The 7,530-nt window shown below is 32.3% G+C and overlaps 1 non-coding gene across 1 annotated transcript; it reads right to left on the reverse strand.

Annotated features, from left to right (window-relative positions):
• Positions 1–2,500: 2,500 nt before the first annotated feature.
• On the reverse strand, positions 2,501–2,576 carry TRNAD-GUC (transfer RNA aspartic acid (anticodon GUC)). The gene has a single exon. It is a non-coding gene; the product is annotated as a tRNA-Asp (tRNA).
• Positions 2,577–7,530: the final 4,954 nt, after the last annotated feature.

Genomic DNA, 7,530 nt, shown 5'->3' on the forward strand with positions numbered 1-7,530 from the left:
CAAAGTAAAAAGATAACCCACTGAATTGAAGAGCTTATTCACCAATACATCTGATTAGAGGTTAATATTCAAAATTTATAAAGAACATTTAGGCCCTGGCCGGTTGTCTCAGTGGTAGAACTTCAGCTGGCATGGGAATGTCCCAGGTTCAATTCCCAGTCAGGGCATCAGGGCATACAGAAGAAGCAAACATCTGTTTTTCTGCCCCTCTCCCTCCCCTTCCCCTGCCCTCTTTCATTACACCCCCCCCCCCCCCCTTTGCAGCCATGGTTTGTTTGATTTGAATGAGTTGGCTCCAGGGCACTGAGGATGGCTTGGTGGAGCCTCTGGCCTCAGATGCTAAAAATAGTTTGGTCACTGAGCAACATAGCAATGCCTCAGATGAACAAAAGAGTTCCCCATAGGGGGATTGCTGGGTGGATCCTAGACAGGGCACATAAGGGAGTCTGTCTCCCTCCCCTGCTCTAACTTAATTAAAAAAAAAACAAACTTAAAACTCAACATCAAAAAAAAAAAACACCTAAACACAAAAAGACAATTTAATTAAGAAATGGACAAAGGACCAGAATAGACATTTCTAAATAAGACATACACATAGCCACTAGACACTAGACATATGAAAAGATGCTTAATGTCACTAATCATTAGAGAAATTCAAATTGACAGCAATGAGATATCACCTCATACCTGTCAGAATAGCTATCATCAATAAATCAACAAACATCAAAGTGTTAGAGAGGGTGTGGAGAAAAGGAACCTTCATGTAGAGTTGATGGGAATGTGGACTGGTGCAGCCACTTTGGAAAGCAGTATACAGTTATCTCTAATAACTAAAAACGAGACTACATTTTAACTTAACAATCTTTTTTAGAAATTTATCTTAAGAATCTCAAAACAGGATATATACACACCTATGTTCATTGCAGTGTTATTTACAATAGCCAGGAACTACAATAGTAACAGCCCAACTACCCATCAATAGATGGGTAGATATAAAAGCTGTGGCATATTTACATAATGGAATACTATGCGGGACAGCATGAATGGATCTAAAGATCATTATGCTACATGAAATATTCCCACCAGAGAAAAGCAGGTACCATATGATTTCACTCATATGTGAAATCTAATGAACAAAATGAACTAACATGCAAAATAGAAACAGACTCATACATAGAGATCAGGCTGATAGTTGTCAGGGGAGTAAAAGAAACGGGGGCAAAAAGACTTCTGAACATGGACAGCAGTGTGGAGACTGCTGGGAGGGAGCTGAGGAGAGGGGCATAGGGATGATAAAGGGGACGATGAAGACTTGACTGTGGGGTGAACACAATACGGTGCACAGAGATGAGGTGTAGAACTGGGCAACTGAAACCTGTATAATTGTGTTAACCAGTGTCACCCTAATAAAATTCAATTAAAAATAAAATAAAAATAAAATTACTTAAGCCCACAGCAAAATATCACAGAACAGTAATTTAAAAAAAATTTTTTTTCTTTGGCCCTCTGACTTCATCAGCAACCATTTTTACAATCACTTTTTTTATGGTAAAATTTTCTTGTAAGCTTCACAGAACTATTACATTATAACCCCTTAATTCAATCTACCCTTTGCTTTTTACTTAAAATGCATTTTCATTGATGAGTCACATTCTCCTATTCCTTTCAACTCCTGAATCATTACATCATTTCTATGGTGTAATTACCTGTGCTGCCTTCATTCAGTTACTGGAAGAGACAACATATAAAGTTAGCAAATTTCTCTTGGAAATGATAACTTGGATTATGTCTATTTCTAATATAATTTCTTGGATATTTTTATTTCTCTTATTATTACATTGAAAAAGAATGCATCAAGCATTTTAACTCATCACTCCAAATAACTAAAACTGTTTTTATTTACCAACCTGTCTTGGCTGAACATTAACAAAGACTTCAGAGTTAGGTTTTAAACAGAATACACAGAAAGATAACAGAGCAATAGTAATGAAAACAAATATATTTTGTTGGGTTAAGGTAATTGTGGTTTGTTTTTTAATTTTTTAGTTGGTGCTCAAGAAACCTGGATAATAAGCATTGCCATAAATATTAATTTGAAAAATAAATCTGATGTGCTTTTAGCTTTAATTCAGATTATGATTTTTAAAAAGTAAACAATATTAAGAAATTGTTTTGATTTCTTCCAAAGACATAAAATTCTTTTTTTTTTTTTTTTGGTATTTTTCTGAAGTTGGAAACTGGGAGGCAGTCAGACAGACTCCCGCATGCGCCCGACTGGGATCCACCCGGCATGACCACCAGGGGGCGATGCTCTGCCCATCTGGGGCGTCGCTCTGTTGCATCCAGAGCCATTCTAGTGCCCAAGGCAGAGGCCATGGAGCCATCCTCAGTGCCCCGGCAAACTTTGCTCGAATGGAGCCTTGGCTGTGGGAGGGGAAGAGAAAGACAGAGAGGAAGGAGAGGGGGAGGGGTGGAGAAGCAAATGGGCGCTTCTCCTGTGTGCCCTGGCCGAGAATCGAACCCGGGACTCCCGCATGACAGGCCGATGCTCTACCACTGAGCCAACCGGCCAGGGCCAACATAATATTCTTGATTATAAGTGAAGTCAACTAAGGGGTCTTTGTCCTAGTATTATATCGTTGTATCTTTTTAATGTATAGTCTAGTTAGATTGATTTTGTGAATTATTTCTTGGTTAATAGAAAATTAATTGAAATAGAAATATATATATATATATTGTCTCTGTTTTAATGTGACATTTTTTACATTTATTATAAATGCAAACACATGGCCATCCAATAAATTTGGTTATGAAAATTTGGAAACATTGGTTTTAAGTTAGGATGTAGTGAACTAACCTGACCAGGTGGTGGTACAGTGGATAGAGCATCGACCTGGGATAATGAGACCCCAGATTTGAAACCCCAAGGTCACTGACTTTAACTAAAAGGTCGCTGACTTGAGCCCAAAGTCACTGGTTTGTGCAAGGGTTCACTGGCTCAGCAGGAGCCCCCTGGTCAAGGCACATATGAGAAGCAATCAATGAACAACTAAAGTGCTGCCAAACTATGATTTGAGGTTTCTCATTTCTCTCCCTTCTTTTTTGTTCATCTCCCTCTTACTAAAAAAGAAAAAAAAAGAATGGTGATTTAATAAATTACTTTATCTACCTTATTGATAATACATGGAGATTGAGCCTGTCATTCTAGACAATGGGATAAAAACTGGATAATGTTAAAGGAAAAATCAAATCTTAAGCTATAGTTACATAATATTTGCATTGTAAAATACTGGTTTGAAACATTGGGAATCAAAGTTTTCCTTAGTTAAATTGTGTGAAAACTCAGGTAATGTATTGAACTTATTGGCATCTCAGTTTCCATATTTATAAAATGTTAAATATAATATATATGTTAGAGAACTAAAGAATACAATATATTAAGGTATTTTAAGGCCAAATAAAAGTGTAGGATGTAAAAGAAATGAGTCTAGAGAGGTGTGCTAAATATAGATAATACAAAACCTTGTTGCCAGAGTAGAAATATTGACTAGATTGTGGATGACACATTGATGTGTATCAGTTAAGAGAGCATTGAGATAATTTTCTATTTTAAGAAATGTTGTTTTAACAATTGCTGGTAGTTACCTAGGTGATAAATAATGGAGGATTGCATCTCATGGCAATGAGAATGAAGAAAAAAATGGAATTGGGAAGTAAATAATACAGAGAGCAGTTCTGAATACAGGTTGGGTCAACAGCCTTTGGAATTAAACAGTTACTTTTTAGTTTGATCATAAAGTTCCTGTGGGTCTCTGAATAATTAACTTAATGTCTCTTATAAATCTCATTTTCCTCATGTTTATAATGTAGATATTAATGAACCTTCTTCATGAGACTATGGTAAGCATGCAATGAGGTAAGCATTTATGATACATAGCAGATACATATATGGAACTTTTAACTTAGTATCAAAATATTAGCTAATTATTGTTATTATAGCTAGAATTGATAGCTTTGTATCTGAATAAAGAAAGTGAGGACAGAAGGAGCATAGGAAGAATCATGTTTATAAAGTCAACAATGATATTCAGAATGATGTAAGACATACATCAGTCATTTAATTTATTTGCCCATTGATTCCATAATTTTAAACACTATATGTTGCATTATGAATAACAACAAACTCATTATTTCAGATGCATGTATTAAGTATAATAGACACTAGGAACTATGCTATAACCAAATACAGTGCATTGTGGTTAAAAAACTGAAAAACATTTCCTTACCTCAGAAAAAGTGATAGTCTACTGGATATCCAGGCTTTTATTTTACTGTGAGTAAAAGAGGAATAGGAAAAATTACATATAACTTGTCAATAAAGTACTTGCCAAATTAGAGAAAATAAAAACAGAATTAATTAACTATTTATTTCAAAAAGCTAACAAATAAAAAATAAATAAATTAATATCAATAAAATCACTGGGTGCTGAGGATGATTCCATGGCCTTGGCCACAGGCACTAACATAGCTTGGTTGCTGAGCAACAGAGGTGTGGACCTGCAAGGCAGAACATCTCCTGGTAGGGGGCTTACTGGGTGGATCCAGGTCGGGGAGCATTTGGGAGTCTGTCTCTTCCTCCCTGCCTCTCACTTAATTTAAAAAAAAAAAGAAGAAAAGAAATAAGAAAATTAAGAAACATATCTAGCAATTTATTAGAAACTAACATGACCAGTATACTTTATCTAAAAAATGTATTAATATTATTTGTTACATTAACATAGGAAAAATTACATTATTCTGTGCTTTCCTGTAGAGAAAGTATTTGATAAAGCTCAAAAGCACTGCTGTAGAATTTCCTGAATAACTAGGATTAAAATGAATATTATAAACTTCCAAATATATAACAATGTTAAGCTTAATGAATGAATTTGGAAAATTCTATTAAAATTAAGAATAAATTCCAAGCAATCAAATAAGAATAATCAATATGATACATAAGATATTAAAAAGAAAATTATGGCAGTCATTATTCACAATCAATATAATTCTTTACTAAGAATATATAAGATTCTATTTTAAAATAAGTAAACTAATAAGAGAGTTTGAAAGACAAGTGGATAAGAATTCTGTATTACTAAACATGGCTCTCTTTACTTTAGCAATAGCTAATTAGAAAACTTCATTAAAATAAATATCTTTCAAAGTATTCAGTAATACTCTGAAATTTGTGATAAAATCATCAAGCAATATTTGAAATGTTCCTTAAATTGAGCAATAAAAAAATTCTAAATAAATTTGCATTGGCTATATTCTGAAATGAGGAAAGTTGATATTATAAGGGTATACATTCTTGTCAACTTTTAAATTCAATTCAATATCAATTGAAGTCACACTAAGATTTGCAGATTTGATGATCTAATTTCACTGTTCAAATGGAAGGAAAAATTCAGAAGAAGAGATAAAGCACCTTGTAAATAAAATGGACAAGGAGGACTACCCTACTCTGTGAGATGAATGCATCCTCTAAAGCATTGTTAGAGAGATGATAAATGAAGAAAAGTAGAGCTCAAAAGAAATCAATGAACATATGAAAATTTTCAAATAATACAGATTGCATTTTAAACCAGTCAGGACAGTGGATTATTCAATTAGTAGCTCAGTTTTACATCAAGTATGACTTCTAGATATCTATAAAAAATTTAAGCACAAATAACAATGTAAAAATTAAAAAATAATTTGCAAATTAAATTCAGAAGTTTATTAAAAGAATGCCATGACCAAATTTGATTTATTTTAAGAAAATAAGGATACTTCAAATCTCCAATTACTATTAATTCTTTTAGCACATTAACAAGAGTAAACTCACATTATATTGTAACACCAGTCTCTTTATAACTTTGCAGAAATAAGATGATAAGATAGGGCCTAGCAAATAAAAAATGAATCTAGTAAATGAATAAATACATGAATTAAATGTTTAAAATAATATTTTAAAACCATAAAATTATTCAATTTAAAGTAAATATTATAAATTGGATGAGAAAATCCTTCTTTAGTAGAGTTATGTTTTTTTGAACCCAAAATACTGACTGAATATAATAAAAGATCTGTAGATTTGATAATCTATGTTTGAACTGATCTTGGAGGATAAATTAACTTTTGACAGTCAGAAATAGGGTGAATACTACCAGTTCCATAGACATATATTTTAGATATATTTAGATATATTTTAAGATTAAATATATACCTTTATATCAATAAGAAATAAAGCAGTTTACCATTAATTAAACAGATTTAACTAGTATATCAAATACATTTTTGGATGAGAATGTACTTTTTAATATTCTAAGAATTCCATTTATACTTAATCTAAAAGTCAGTCTGTATCTGATCTGTTACCTTGTTGCAAAACTTTTGGTTGGTTGAAGACTTTATTAAATTATTGGAAGCAGCAGTTTGGACCAATTACCTCAAAGCCACAGAACTGTTCAATGACTTAATCTTATTTTTTTTCCAGTAACTGAATAATTGTGGGCCACAGTGAAGAAGTTTCTAAGCTCCTTTTATTCATTATAAATATTTTTACTAGTTAGGCCCTGTGCTACAAGCTATAAAAAATGCTCATCAAACAAAAACAAAGTTTCACATAGAGACTAAATAACATATTACAAAACAATGAATAGTTTAACAACGGCATCAAGGGAAAAACTCAAAAGATAACTTAAGACAAATAAAAATGAAAACACAACCCAAAAGCTATGGAACACAACAAAAGCAGTTTTAAGAGGGAAATTCATAACAAGACAGGCCTACCCTAAAAACAACAAAAAAAAATTTAATGGACAATTTAACTTTATATTTTAAAAAACTAGAAAAAGAACAAACAAAGGCCAAAGACAGAGGAGGGAAGAAACTAAAGATCAGAGCAGAAATAAAAGAAACTGAGTCTTGAAAATCAAGACCAAAAATAAATGAAACCAAGAGCCTTTTTTTTAAAGATAAATTTTCTAAAACATAAACTTAAAGACATGGAAATATGTTATTTAAATGACAGAGAAATCAAGATTGCAGTTCCAAAAAACCTTAACAAGATGCAAGAAACAAATCAATAAATAAAATGCGTACTTTCCCAAAGAAATTGAAACTTTAAAAAAGAATCAAACAGAAATTATAGAGACGAAGAACCCAGTAAAAGAGACCAAAAATGAATTAGTGAGCATAGGACATAAAGCAGACTATGGAGAAAAAAGGATTAGTGGCATCAAAGATACAAATTAAAAAATTATGCAGAGAAAAGAGGGACATGAACATATTAAAATTAAAAATAAAACTATTTGAGAAATTTCTGGCTTCATCAGAAACAGCAATCTAAGAATAATAGCATTATTATTATATATTATACATATAATGTACATATACTTTATATAATATATATAAAGAAGAAGAGAAAGAGAAGGAAACATGATCCTATTCAAACAAATAGTTAATGAGAATTTGCCAAACCAATGCAAAAAGCAGCATCCTCAAATC

The sequence above is a fragment of the Saccopteryx leptura genome, chromosome 12, assembly GCF_036850995.1.
Source record: "Saccopteryx leptura isolate mSacLep1 chromosome 12, mSacLep1_pri_phased_curated, whole genome shotgun sequence".
NCBI lineage: Eukaryota > Metazoa > Chordata > Mammalia > Chiroptera > Emballonuridae > Saccopteryx > Saccopteryx leptura.